The 14,878-nt window shown below is 57.0% G+C and overlaps 1 protein-coding gene across 1 annotated transcript in view; it reads left to right on the forward strand.

Annotated features, from left to right (window-relative positions):
* The window catches only part of LOC144487252 (apoptosis-associated speck-like protein containing a CARD), an 85,802-nt gene that overhangs the window by 62,799 nt on the left and 8,125 nt on the right, over positions 1-14,878 (forward strand). The window lies entirely within an intron of this gene.

Here is a 14,878-nt window from a genome sequence, read left to right on the forward strand (position 1 = left end):
TCTAACGCACTGTGACACCCAGTCCCAGAGGGGGAAAGGACAGTGTATCTAACGCACTGTGACACCCGGTCCCAGAGGGTGAAAGGACATTGTATCTGACGCACGGTGACACCCGGTCCCAGAGGGGGAAAGGACAGTGTATCTAACGCACTGTGACACCCGTTCCCAGAGGGGGAAAAGGACAGTGTATCTAACGCACTGTGACACCCGGTCCCAGAGGGGGAAAGGACAGTGTATCTAACACACTGTGACACCCGGTCCCAGAGGGGAAAAGGACAGTGTGTCTAACGCACTGTGACACCCGGTCCCAGAGGGGGAAAGGACAGTGTATCTAACGCACTGTGACACCCGGTACCAGAGGGGGAAAGGACAGTGTATCTAACGCACTGTGACACCCGGTCCCAGAGGGGGAAAGGACAGTGTATCTAACGCACTGTGACACCCGGTCCCAGAGGGGGAAAGGACAGTGTATCTAACGCACTGTGACACCCGGTCCCAGAGGGGGAAAGGACAGTGTATCTTACGCACTGTGACACCCGGTCCCAGAGGGGGAAAGGACAGTGTATCTAACGCACTGTGACACCCGGTCCCAGAGGGGGAAAGGACAGTGTATCTAACGCACTGTGACACCCGGTCCCAGAGGGGGAAGGGACAGTGTATCTAACGCACTGTGACACCCGGTCCCAGAGGGGGAAAGGACAGTGTATCTAACGCACTGTGACACCCGGTCCCAGAGGGGGAAAGGACAGTGTATCTAACGCACTGTGACACCCGGTCCCAGAGGGGGAAAGGACAGTGTATCTAACGCACTGTGACACCCGGTCCCAGAGGGGGAAAGGACAGTGTATCTAACGCACTGTGACACCCGGTCTCAGAGGGGGAAAGGACAGTGTACCTAATGCACTGTGACACCCGGTCCCAGAGGGGGAAAGGACAGTGGATGTAACACACTGTGACACCCGGTCCCACAGGGGGAAAGGACAGTGTATCTAACGCACTGTGACACCCGGTCCCAGAGGGTGGAAAGGACAGTGTATCTAACGCACTGTGACACCCGGTCCCAGAGGGGGAAAGGACAGTGTATCTAATGCACTGTGACACCCAGTCCCAGAGGGGGAAAGGACAGTGTATCTAACGCACTGTGACACCCGGTCCCAGAGGGGGAAAGGACAGTGTATCGAACGCACTGTGACACCCGGTCCCAGAGGGGGAAAGGACAGTGTATCTAACGCACTGCGACACCCGGTCCCAGAGGGGGAAAGGACAGTGTATCTAACGCACTGTGACACCCAGTCCCAGAGGGGGAAAGGACAGTGTATCTAACGCACTGTGACACCCAGTCCCAGAGGGGGAAAGGACAGTGTATCTAACGCACTGTGACACCCGGTACCAGAGGGGGAAAGGACAGTGTATCTAACGCACTGTGACACCCGGTCCCAGAGGGGGAAAGGACAGTGTATCTAACGCACTGTGACACCCGGTCCCAGAGGGGGAAAGGACAGTGTATCTAACGCACTGTGACACCCGGTCCCAGAGGGGGAAAGGACAGTGTATCTTACGCACTGTGACACCCGGTCCCAGAGGGGGAAAGGACAGTGTATCTAACGCACTGTGACACCCGGTCCCAGAGGGGGAAAGGACAGTGTATCTAACGCACTGTGACACCCGGTCCCAGAGGGGGAAGGGACAGTGTATCTAACGCACTGTGACACCCGGTCCCAGAGGGGGAAAGGACAGTGTATCTAACGCACTGTGACACCCGGTCCCAGAGGGGGAAAGGACAGTGTATCTAACGCACTGTGACACCCGGTCCCAGAGGGGGAAAGGACAGTGTATCTAACGCACTGTGACACCCGGTCCCAGAGGGGGAAAGGACAGTGTATCTAACGCACTGTGACACCCGGTCTCAGAGGGGGAAAGGACAGTGTACCTAATGCACTGTGACACCCGGTCCCAGAGGGGGAAAGGACATTGGATGTAACACACTGTGACACCCGGTCCCACAGGGGGAAAGGACAGTGTATCTAACGCACTGTGACACCCGGTCCCAGAGGGGGAAAGGACAGTGTATCTAACGCCCTGTGACACCCGGTCCCAGAGGGGGAAAGGACAGTGTATCTAACGCACTGTGACACCCGGTCCCAGAGGGGGAAAGGGCAGTGTATCTAACGCACTGTGACACCCGGTCCCAGAGGGTGGAAAGGACAGTGTATCTAACGCACTGTGACACCCGGTCCCAGAGGGGGAAAGGACAGTGTATCTAATGCACTGTGACACCCAGTCCCAGAGGGGGAAAGGACAGTGTATCTAACGCACTGTGACACCCGGTCCCAGAGGGGGAAAGGACAGTGTATCGAACGCACTGTGACACCCGGTCCCAGAGGGGGAAAGGACAGTGTATCTAACGCACTGCGACACCCGGTCCCAGAGGGGGAAAGGACAGTGTATCTAACGCACTGTGACACCCAGTCCCAGAGGGGGAAAGGACAGTGTATCTAACGCACTGTGACACCCAGTCCCAGAGGGGGAAAGGACAGTGTATCTAACGCACTGTGACACCCGGTCCCAGAGGGGGAAAGGACAGTGTATCTAACGCACTGTGACACCCAGTCCCAGAGGGGGGAAAGGACAGTGTATCTAACGCACTGTGACACCCGGTCCCAGAGGGGGAAAGGACACTGTATCGAACGCGCTGTGACACCCGGTCCCAGAGGGGGGAAAGGACAGTGTATCTAACGCACTGTGACACCCGGTCCCAGAGGGGGAAAGGACAGTGTATCTAACGCACTGTGACACCCGGTCCCAGAGGGGGAAAGGACAGTGTATCTAACGCACTGTGACACCCGGTCCCAGAGGGGGAAAGGACAGTGTATCTAACGCACTGTGACACCCAGTCCCAGAGGGGGAAAGGACAGTGTATCTAACGCACTGTGACACCCAGTCCCAGAGGGGGAAAGGACAGTGTATCTAACGCACTGTGACACCCGGTCCCAGAGGGGGAAAGGACAGTGTATCTAACGCACTGTGACACCCAGTCCCAGAGGGGGGAAAGGACAGTGTATCTAACGCACTGTGACACCCGGTCCCAGAGGGGGAAATGACACTGTATCGAACGCGCTGTGACACCCGGTCCCAGAGGGGAAAGGACAGTGTATCTAACGCACTGTGACACCCAGTCCCAGAGGGGGAAAGGACAGTGTATCTAACGCACTGTGACACCCGGTCCCAGAGGGGGAAAGGACAGTGTATCTAACGCACTGTGACACCCGGTCCCAGAGGGGGAAAGGACAGTGTATCTAACGCACTGTGACACCCAGTCCCAGAGGGGGAAGGACAGTGTATCTAACGCACTGTGACACCCGGTCCCAGAGGGGGAAAGACAGTGTATCTAACGCACTGTGACACCCAGTCCCAGAGGGGGAAGGACAGTGTATCTAACGCACTGTGACACCCAGTCCCAGAGGGGGAAGGACAGTGTATCTAACGCACTGTGACACCCGGTCCCAGAGGGGGAAAGGACAGTGTATCTAACGCACTGTGACACCCGGTCACAGAGGGGGGAAAGGACAGTGTATCTAACGCACTGTGACACCCGGTCCCAGAGGGGGAAAGGACAGTGTATCTAACGCACTGTGACACCCGGTCCCAGAGGGGGAAAGGACAGTGTATCTAACGCACTGTGACACCCGGTCCCAGAGGGGGAAAGGACAGTGTATCTAACGCACTGTGACACCCAGTCCAAGAGGGGTAAAGGACAGTGTATCTAACGCACTGTGACACCCGGTCGCAGAGGGGGAAAGGACTGTGTATCTAACGCACTGTGACACCCGGTCCCAGAGGGGGAAAGGACAGTGTGTCTAACGCACTGTGACACCCGGTCCCAGAGGGGGAAACGACAGTGTATCTAACGCACTGTGACACCCGGTCCCAGAGGGGGAAAGGACAGTGTATCTAACGCACTGTGACACCCGGTCCCAGAGGGGGAAAGGACAGTGTATCTAACGCACTGTGACACCCAGTCCCAGAGGGGGAAGGACAGTGTATCTAACGCACTGTGACACCCAGTCCCAGAGTGGGAAGGACAGTGTATCTAACGCACTGTGACACCCGGTCCCAGAGGGGGAAAGGACAGTGTATCTAACGCACTGTGACACCCGGTCCCAGAGGGGGGAAAGGACAGTGTATCTAACGCACTGTGACTCCCGGTCCCAGAGGGGGAAAGGACAGTGTATCTAACGCACTGTGACACCCGGTCCCAGAGGGGGAAAGGACAGTGTATCTAACGCACTGTGACACCCGGTCCCAGAGGGGGAAAGGACAGTGTATCTAACGCACTGTGACACCCGGTCCCAGAGGGGGAAAGGACAGTGTATCTAACACACTGTGACACCCGGTCCCAGAGGGGGAAAGGACAGTGTATCTAACGCAATGTGACACCCGGTCCCAGAGGGGGAAAGGACAGTGTATCTAACGCACTGTGACACCCGGTCCCAGAGGGGGAAAGGGCAGTGTATCTCACGCACTGTGACACCCAGTCCCAGAGGTCGAAAGGACAGTGTATGTAACGCACTGTGACACCCGGTCCCAGAGGGGGAAAGGACAGTGTATCTAACGCACTGTGACACCCGGTCCCAGAGGGGGAAAGGACAGGGTATCTAACGCACTGTGACACTCGGTCCCAGAGGGGGGAAAGGACAGTGTATCTAACGCACTGTGACACACGGTCCCAGAGGGGGAAAGGACAGTGTATCTAACGCACTGTGACACCCGGTCCCAGATGGGGAAAGGACAGTGTATCTAACGCACTGTGACACCCGGTCCCAGAGGGAGAAAGGACAGTGTATCTAACGCACTGTGACACCCGGTCCCAGAGGGGGAAAGGACAGTGTATCTAACGCACTGTGACACCCGGTCCCAGAGGGGGAAAGGACAGTGTATCTAACGCACTGTGACACCCGGTCCCAGAGGGGGAAAGGACAGTGTATCTAACGCACTGTGACACCCGGTCCCAGAGGGGGAAAGGACAGTGTATCTAACGCACTGGGACACCCGGTCCCAGAGGGGGAAAGGACAGTGTATCTAACGCACTGTGACACCCGGTCCCAGAGGGGGAAAGGACAGTGTATCTAACGCACTGTGACACCCGGTCCCAGAGGGGGAAAGGACAGTGTATCTAACGCACTGTGACACCCGGTCCCAGAGGGGGAAAGGACAGTGTATCTAACGCACTGTGACTCCCGGTCCCAGAGGGGGAAACGACAGTGAATCTAACGCACTGTGACACCCGGTCCCAGAGGGGGAAAGGACAGTGTATCTAACGCTCTGTGACACCCGGTCCCAGAGGGGGAAAGGACAGTGTATCTAACGCACTGTGACACCCAGTCCCAGAGGGGGAAAGGACAGTGTATCTAACGCACTGTGACACCCAGTCCCAGAGGGGGAAAGGACAGTGTATCTAACGCACTGTGAGACCCAGTCCCAGAGGGGGAAAGGACAGTGTATCTAACGCACTGTGACACCCAGTCCCAGAGGGGGAAAGGACAGTGTATCTAACGCACTGTGACACCCGGTCCCAGAGGGTGAAAGGACATTGTATCTGACGCACGGTGACACCCGGTCCCAGAGGGGGAAAGGACAGTGTATCTAACGCACTGTGACACCCGTTCCCAGAGGGGGAAAAGGACAGTGTATCTAACGCACTGTGACACCCGGTCCCAGTGGGGGAAAGGACAGTGTATCTAACACACTGTGACACCCGGTCCCAGAGGGGGAAAGGACAGTGTATCTAACGCACTGTGACACCCGGTCCCAGAGGGGAAAAGGACAGTGTGTCTAACGCACTGTGACACCCGGTCCCAGAGGGGGAAAGGACAGTGTATCTAACGCACTGTGACACCCGGTACCAGAGGGGGAAAGGACAGTGTATCTAACGCACTGTGACACCCGGTCCCAGAGGGGGAAAGGACAGTGTATCTAACGCACTGTGACACCCGGCCCCAGAGGGGGAAAGGACAGTGTATCTTACGCACTGTGACACCCGGTCCCAGAGGGGGAAAGGACAGTGTATCTAACGCACTGTGACACCCGGTCCCAGAGGGGGAAAGGACAGCGTATCTAACGCACTGTGACACCCGGTCCCAGAGGGGGAAGGGACAGTGTATCTAACGCACTGTGACACCCGGTCCCAGAGGGGGAAAGGACAGTGTATCTAACGCACTGTGACACCCGGTCCCAGAGGGGGAAAGGACAGTGTATCTAACGCACTGTGACACCCGGTCCCAGAGGGGGAAAGGACAGTGTATCTAACGCAGTGTGACACCCGGTCCCAGAGGGGGAAAGGACAGTGTATCTAACGCACTGTGACACCCGGTCTCAGAGGGGGAAAGGACAGTGTACCTAATGCACTGTGACACCCGGTCCCAGAGGGGGAAAGGACAGTGGATGTAACACACTGTGACACCCGGTCCCACAGGGGGAAAGGACAGTGTATCTAACGCACTGTGACACCCGGTCCCAGAGGGTGGAAAGGACAGTGTATCTAACGCACTGTGACACACGGTCCCAGAGGGGGTAAGGACAGTGTATCTAATGCACTGTGACACCCAGTCCCAGAGGGGGAAAGGACAGTGTATCTAACGCACTGTGACACCCGGTCCCAGAGGGGGAAAGGACAGTGTATCGAACGCACTGTGACACCCGGTCCCAGAGGGGGAAAGGACAGTGTATCTAACGCACTGCGACACCCGGTCCCAGAGGGGGAAAGGACATTGTATCTAACGCACTGTGACACCCAGTCCCAGAGGGGGAAAGGACAGTGTATCTAACGCACTGTGACACCCAGTCCCAGAGGGGGAAATGACAGTGTATCTAACGCACTGTGACACCCGGTCCCAGAGGGGGAAAGGACAGTGTATCTAACGCATTGTGACACCCGGTCCCAGAGGGGGAAAGGACAGTGTATCTAACGCACTGTGACACCCGGTCCCAGAGGGGGAAAGGACAGTGTATCTAACGCACTGTGACACCCGGTCCCAGAGGGGGAAAGGACAGTGTATCTAACGCACTGTGACACCCAGTCCCAGAGGGGGAAAGGACAGTGTATCTAACGCACTGTGACACCCGGTCCCAGAGGGGGAAAGGACAGTGTATCTAACGCACTGTGACACCCGGTTCCAGAGGGGGAAAGGACAGTGTATCTAACGCACTGTGACACCCGGTCCCAGAGTGGGGAAAGGACAGTGTATCTAACGCACTGTGACACCCGGTCCCAGAGGGGGAAAGGACAGTGTATCTCACGCACTGGGACACCTGGTCCCAGAGGGGGAAAGGACAGTGTATCTAACGCACTGTGACACCCGGTCCCAGAGGGGGAAAGGACAGTGTATCTAACGCACTGGGACACCCGGTCCCAGAGGGGGAAAGGACAGTGTATCTAACGCACTGTGACACCCGGTCCCAGAGGGGGAAAGGACAGTGTATCTAACGCACTGTGACACCCGGTCCCAGAGGGGGAAAGGACAGTGTATCTAACGCACTGTGACACCCGGTCCCAGAGGGGGAAAGGACAGTGTATCTAACGCACTGTGACTCCCGGTCCCAGAGGGGGAAACGACAGTGAATCTAACGCACTGTGACACCCGGTCCCAGAGGGGGAAAGGACAGTGTATCTAACGCTCTGTGACACCCGGTCCCAGAGGGGGAAAGGACAGTGTATCTAACGCACTGTGACACCCAGTCCCAGAGGGGGAAAGGACAGTGTATCTAACGCACTGTGACACCCAGTCCCAGAGGGGGAAAGGACAGTGTATCTAACGCAATGTGAGACCCAGTCCCAGAGGGGGAAAGGACAGTGTATCTAACGCACTGTGACACCCAGTCCCAGAGGGGGAAAGGACAGTGTATCTAACGCACTGTGACACCCGGTCCCAGAGGGTGAAAGGACATTGTATCTGACGCACGGTGACACCCGGTCCCAGAGGGGGAAAGGACAGTGTATCTAACGCACTGTGACACCCGTTCCCAGAGGGGGAAAAGGACAGTGTATCTAACGCACTGTGACACCCGGTCCCAGTGGGGGAAAGGACAGTGTATCTAACACACTGTGACACCCGGTCCCAGAGGGGGAAAGGACAGTGTATCTAACGCACTGTGACACCCGGTCCCAGAGGGGAAAAGGACAGTGTGTCTAACGCACTGTGACACCCGGTCCCAGAGGGGGAAAGGACAGTGTATCTAACGCACTGTGACACCCGGTACCAGAGGGGGAAAGGACAGTGTATCTAACGCACTGTGACACCCGGTCCCAGAGGGGGAAAGGACAGTGTATCTAACGCACTGTGACACCCGGTCCCAGAGGGGGAAAGGACAGTGTATCTAACGCACGGTGACACCCGGTCCCAGAGGGGGAAAGGACAGTGTATCTTACGCACTGTGACACCCGGTCCCAGAGGGGGAAAGGACAGTGTATCTAACGCACTGTGACACCCGGTCCCAGAGGGGGAAAGGACAGTGTATCTAACGCACTGTGACACCCGGTCCCAGAGGGGGAAGGGACAGTGTATCTAACGCACTGTGACACCAGGTCCCAGAGGGGGAAAGGACAGTGTATCTAACGCACTGTGACACCCGGTCCCAGAGGGGGAAAGGACAGTGTATCTAACGCACTGTGACACCCGGTCCCAGAGGGGGAAAGGACAGTGTATCTAACGCAGTGTGACACCCGGTCCCAGAGGGGGAAAGGACAGTGTATCTAACGCACTGTGACACCCGGTCTCAGAGGGGGAAAGGACAGTGTACCTAATGCACTGTGACACCCGGTCCCAGAGGGGGAAAGGACAGTGGATGTAACACACTGTGACACCCGGTCCCACAGGGGGAAAGGACAGTGTATCTAACGCACTGTGACACCCGGTCCCAGAGGGTGGAAAGGACAGTGTATCTAACGCACTGTGACACACGGTCCCAGAGGGGGTAAGGACAGTGTATCTAATGCACTGTGACACCCAGTCCCAGAGGGGGAAAGGACAGTGTATCTAACGCACTGTGACACCCGGTCCCAGAGGGGGAAAGGACAGTGTATCGAACGCACTGTGACACCCGGTCCCAGAGGGGGAAAGGACAGTGTATCTAACGCACTGCGACACCCGGTCCCAGAGGGGGAAAGGACATTGTATCTAACGCACTGTGACACCCAGTCCCAGAGGGGGAAAGGACAGTGTATCTAACGCACTGTGACACCCAGTCCCAGAGGGGGAAAGGACAGTGTATCTAACGCACTGTGACACCCGGTCCCAGAGGGGGAAAGGACAGTGTATCTAACGCACTGTGACACCCAGTCCCAGAGGGGGGAAAGGACAATGTATCTAACGCACTGTGACACCCGGTCCCAGAGGGGGAAAGGACACTGTATCGAACGCGCTGTGACACCCGGTCCCAGAGGGGGGAAAGGACAGTGTATCTAACGCACTGTGACACCCGGTCCCAGAGGGGAAAAGGACAGTGTATCTAACGCACTGTGACACCCGGTCCCAGAGGGGGAAAGGACAGTGTATCTAACGCACTGTGACACCCGGTCCCAGAGGGGGAAAGGACAGTGTATCTAACGCACTGTGACACCCGGTCCCAGAGGGGGAAAGGACAGTGTATCTAACGCACTGTGACACCCGGTCCCAGAGGGGGAAAGGACAGTGTATCTAACGCACTGTGACACCCGGTCCCAGAGGGGGAAAGGACAGTGTATCTAACGCACTGTGACACCCGATCCCAGAGGGGGGAAAGGACAGTGTATCTAACGCACTGTGACACCCGGTCCCAGAGGGGGAAAGGACACTGTATCGAACGCGCTGTGACACCCGGTCCCAGAGGGGAAAGGACAGTGTATCTAACGCACTGTGACACCCAGTCCCAGAGGGGGAAAGGACAGTGTATCTAACGCACTGTGACACCCGGTCCCAGAGGGGGAAAGGACAGTGTATCTAACGCACTGTGACACCCGGTCCCAGAGGGGGAAAGGACAGTGTATCTAACGCACTGTGACACCCAGTCCCAGAGGGGGAAGGACAGTGTATCTAACGCACTGTGACACCCGGTCCCAGAGGGGGAAAGACAGTGTATCTAACGCACTGTGACACCCAGTCCCAGAGGGGGAAGGACAGTGTATCTAACGCACTGTGACACCCAGTCCCAGAGGGGGAAGGACAGTGTATCTAACGCACTGTGACACCCGGTCCCAGAGGGGGAAAGGACAGTGTATCTAACGCACTGTGACACCCGGTCACAGAGGGGGGAAAGGACAGTGTATCTAACGCACTGTGACACCCGGTCCCAGAGGGGGAAAGGACAGTGTATCTAACGCACTGTGACACCCGGTCCCAGAGGGGGAAAGGACAGTGTATCTAACGCACTGTGACACCCGGTCCCAGAGGGGGAAAGGACAGTGTATCTAACGCACTGTGACACCCGGTCCCAGAGGGGGAAAGGACAGTGTATCTAACGCACTGTGACACCCGGTCCCAGAGGGGGAAAGGACAGTGTATCTAACGCACTGTGACTCCCGGTCCCTGAGGGGGAAAGGACAGTGTATCTAACGCACTGTGACACCCGGTCCCAGAGGGGGAAAGGACAGTGTATCTAACGCACTGTGACACCCGGTCCCAGAGGGGGAAAGGACAGTGTATCTAACGCACTGTGACACCCGGTCCCAGAGGGGGAAAGGACAGTGTATCTAACACACTGAGACACCCGGTCCCAGAGGGGGAAAGGACAGTGTATCTAACGCACTGTGACACCCAGTCCCAGAGGGGGAAAGGACAGTGTATCTAACGCACTGTGACACCCGGTCCCAGAGGGCGAAAGGACAGTGTATCTAACGCACTGTGACACCCGGTCCCAGAGGGGGAAAGGACAGTGTATCTAACGCACTGTGACACCCGGTCCCAGAGGGGGAAAGGGCAGTGTATCTAACGCACTGTGACACCCGGTCCCAGAGGGGGAAAGGACAGTGTATCTAACGCACTGTCACACCCGGTCCCAGAGGGGGAAAGGACAGTGTATCTTACGCACTGTGACACCCAGTCCCAGAGGTGGAAAGGACATTGTATCTAACGCACTGTGACACCCAGTCCCAGAGGGGGAAAGGACAGTGTATATAACGCACTGTGACACCCGGTCCCAGAGGCGGAAGGACAGTGTATCTAACGCACTGTGACACCCGGTCCCAGAGGGGGAAAGGACAGTGTATCTAACGCACTGTGACACCCGGTCCCAGAGGGGGAAAGGACAGTGTATCTAACGCACTGTGACACCCAGTCCCAGAGGGGGAAAGGACAGTGTATCTAACGCACTGTGACACCCGGTCCCAGAGGGGGAAAGGACAGTGTATCTAACGCACTGTGACACCCGGTCCCAGAGGGGGAAAGGACAGTGTATCTAACGCACTGTGACACCCAGTCCCAGAGGGGGTAAAGGACAGTGTATCTAACGCACTGTGACACCCGGTCCCAGAGGGGGAAAGGACAGTGTATCTCACGCACTGTGACACCCGGTCCCAGAGGGGGAAAGGACAGTGTATCTAACGCACTGTGACACCCGGTCCCAGAGGGGGAAAGGACAGTGTATCTAACGCACTGTGACACCCGGTCCCAGAGGGGGAAAGGACAGTGTATCTAACGCACTTTGACACCCGGTCCCAGAGGGGGAAGGACAGTGTATCTAACGCACTGTGACACCCGGTCCCAGAGGGGGAAAGGACAGTGTATCTAACGCACTGTGACACCCGGTCCCAGAGGGGGAAAGGACAGTGTATCTAACGCACTGTGACACCCGGTCCCAGAGGGGAAAAGGACAGTGTATCTAACGCACTGTGACACCCGGTCCCAGAGGGGGAAAGGACAGTGTATCTAACGCACTGTGACACTCGGTCCCAGAGGGGGGAAAGGACAGTGTATCTAACGCACTGTGACACCCGGTCGCAGAGGGGGAAAGGACAGTGTATCTAACGCACTGTGACACCCGGTCCCAGAGGGGGAAAGGACAGTGTATCTAACGCACTGTGACACCCGGTCCCAGAGGGGGAAAGGACAGTGTATCTAACGCACTGTGACACCCGGTCCCAGAGGGGGAAAGGACAGTGTATCTAACGCACTGTGACACCCGGTCCCAGAGGGGGAAAGGACAGTGTATCTAACGCACTGTGACTCCCGGTCCCTGAGGGGGAAAGGACAGTGTATCTAACGCACTGTGACACCCGGTCCCAGAGGGGGAAAGGACAGTGTATCTAACGCACTGTGACACCCGGTCCCAGAGGGGGAAAGGACAGTGTATCTAACGCACTGTGACACCCGGTCCCAGAGGGGGAAAGGACAGTGTATCTAACACACTGAGACACCCGGTCCCAGAGGGGGAAAGGACAGTGTATCTAACGCACTGTGACACCCAGTCCCAGAGGGGGAAAGGACAGTGTATCTAACGCACTGTGACACCCGGTCCCAGAGGGCGAAAGGACAGTGTATCTAACGCACTGTGACACCCGGTCCCAGAGGGGGAAAGGACAGTGTATCTAACGCACTGTGACACCCGGTCCCAGAGGGGGAAAGGGCAGTGTATCTAACGCACTGTGACACCCGGTCCCAGAGGGGGAAAGGACAGTGTATCTAACGCACTGTCACACCCGGTCCCAGAGGGGGAAAGGACAGTGTATCTTACGCACTGTGACACCCAGTCCCAGAGGTGGAAAGGACATTGTATCTAACGCACTGTGACACCCAGTCCCAGAGGGGGAAAGGACAGTGTATATAACGCACTGTGACACCCGGTCCCAGAGGCGGAAGGACAGTGTATCTAACGCACTGTGACACCCGGTCCCAGAGGGGGAAAGGACAGTGTATCTAACGCACTGTGACACCCGGTCCCAGAAGGGGAAAGGACAGTGTATCTAACGCACTGTGACACCCAGTCCCAGAGGGGGAAAGGACAGTGTATCTAACGCACTGTGACACCCGGTCCCAGAGGGGGAAAGGACAGTGTATCTAACGCACTGTGACACCCGGTCCCAGAGGGGGAAAGGACAGTGTATCTAACGCACTGTGACACCCAGTCCCAGAGGGGGGAAAGGACAGTGTATCTAACGCACTGTGACACCCGGTCCCAGAGGGGGAAAGGACAGTGTATCTCACGCACTGTGACACCCGGTCCCAGAGGGGGAAAGGACAGTGTATCTAACGCACTGTGACACCCGGTCCCAGAGGGGGAAAGGACAGTGTATCTAACGCACTGTGACACCCGGTCCCAGAGGGGGAAAGGACAGTGTATCTAACGCACTTTGACACCCGGTCCCAGAGGGGGAAGGACAGTGTATCTAACGCACTGTGACACCCGGTCCCAGAGGGGGAAAGGACAGTGTATCTAACGCACTGTGACACCCGGTCCCAGAGGGGGAAAGGACAGTGTATCTAACGCACTGTGACACCCGGTCCCAGAGGGGAAAAGGACAGTGTATCTAACGCACTGTGACACCCGGTCCCAGAGGGGGAAAGCACAGTGTATCTAACGCACTGTGACACTCGGTCCCAGAGGGGGGAAAGGACAGTGTATCTAACGCACTGTGACACCCGGTCGCAGAGGGGGAAAGGACAGTGTATCTAACGCACTGTGACACCCGGTCCCAGAGGGGGAAAGGACAGTGTATCTAACGCACTGTGACACCCGGTCCCAGAGGGGGAAAGGACAGTGTATCTAACGCACTGTGACACCCGGTCCCAGAGGGGGAAAGGACAGTGTATCTAACGCACTGTGACACCCGGTCCCAGAGGGGGAAAGGGCAGTGTATCTAACGCACTGTGACACCCGGTCCCAGAGGGGGAAAGGACAGTGTATCTAACGCACTGTGACACCCGGTCCCAGAGGGGGAAAGGACAGTGTATCTAACGCACTGTGACACCCAGTCCCAGAGGGGGAAAGGACAGTGTATCTAACGCACTGTGACACCCGGTCCCAGAGGGGGAAAGGACAGTGTATCTAACGCACTGTGACACCCGGTCCCAGAGGGGGAAAGGACAGTGTATCTAACGCACTGTGACACCCGGTCCCAGAGGGGGGAAAGGACAGTGTATCTAACGCACTGTGACACCCGGTCCCAGAGGGGGAAAGGACAGTGTATCTAACGCACTGTGACACCCGGTCCCAGAGGGGGAAAGGACAGTGTATCTAACGCACTGTGACACCCGGTCCCAGTGGGGGAAAGGACAGTGTGTCTAACGCACTGTGACACCCGGTCCCAGAGGGGGAAAGGACAGTGTATCTAACGCACTGTGACACACAGTCCCAGAGGGGGAAAGGACAGTGTATCTAACGCACTGTGACACCCGGTCCCAGAGGGGGAAAGGACAGTGTATCTTACACACTGTGACACCCAGTCCCAGAGGGGGAAAGGACAGTGTATCTAACGCACTGTGACACCCGGTCCCAGAGGGGGAAAGGACAGTGTATCTAACGCACTGTGACACCCGGTCCCAGAGGGGGAAAGGACAGTGTATCTAACGCACTGTGACACCCAGTCCCAGAGGGGGAAAGGACAGTGTATCTAACGCACTGTGACACCCGGTCCCAGAGGGGGAAAGGACAGTGTATCTAACGCACTGTGACACCCGGTCCCAGAGGGGGGAAAGGACAGTGTATCTAACGCACTGTGACACCCGGTCCCAGAGGGGGAAAGGACAGTGTATCTAACGCACTGTGACACCCGGTCCCAGAGGGGGAAAGGACACTGTGTCTAACGCACTGTGACACCCGGTCCCAGAGGGGGAAAGGACAGTGTATCTAACGCACTGTGAAACCCGGTCCCAGAGGGGGAAAGGACAGTGTATCTAACACACTGTGACAC

Source organism: Mustelus asterias, unplaced genomic scaffold (assembly GCF_964213995.1).
Source record: "Mustelus asterias unplaced genomic scaffold, sMusAst1.hap1.1 HAP1_SCAFFOLD_676, whole genome shotgun sequence".
In the NCBI taxonomy this organism is placed as follows: domain Eukaryota; kingdom Metazoa; phylum Chordata; class Chondrichthyes; order Carcharhiniformes; family Triakidae; genus Mustelus; species Mustelus asterias.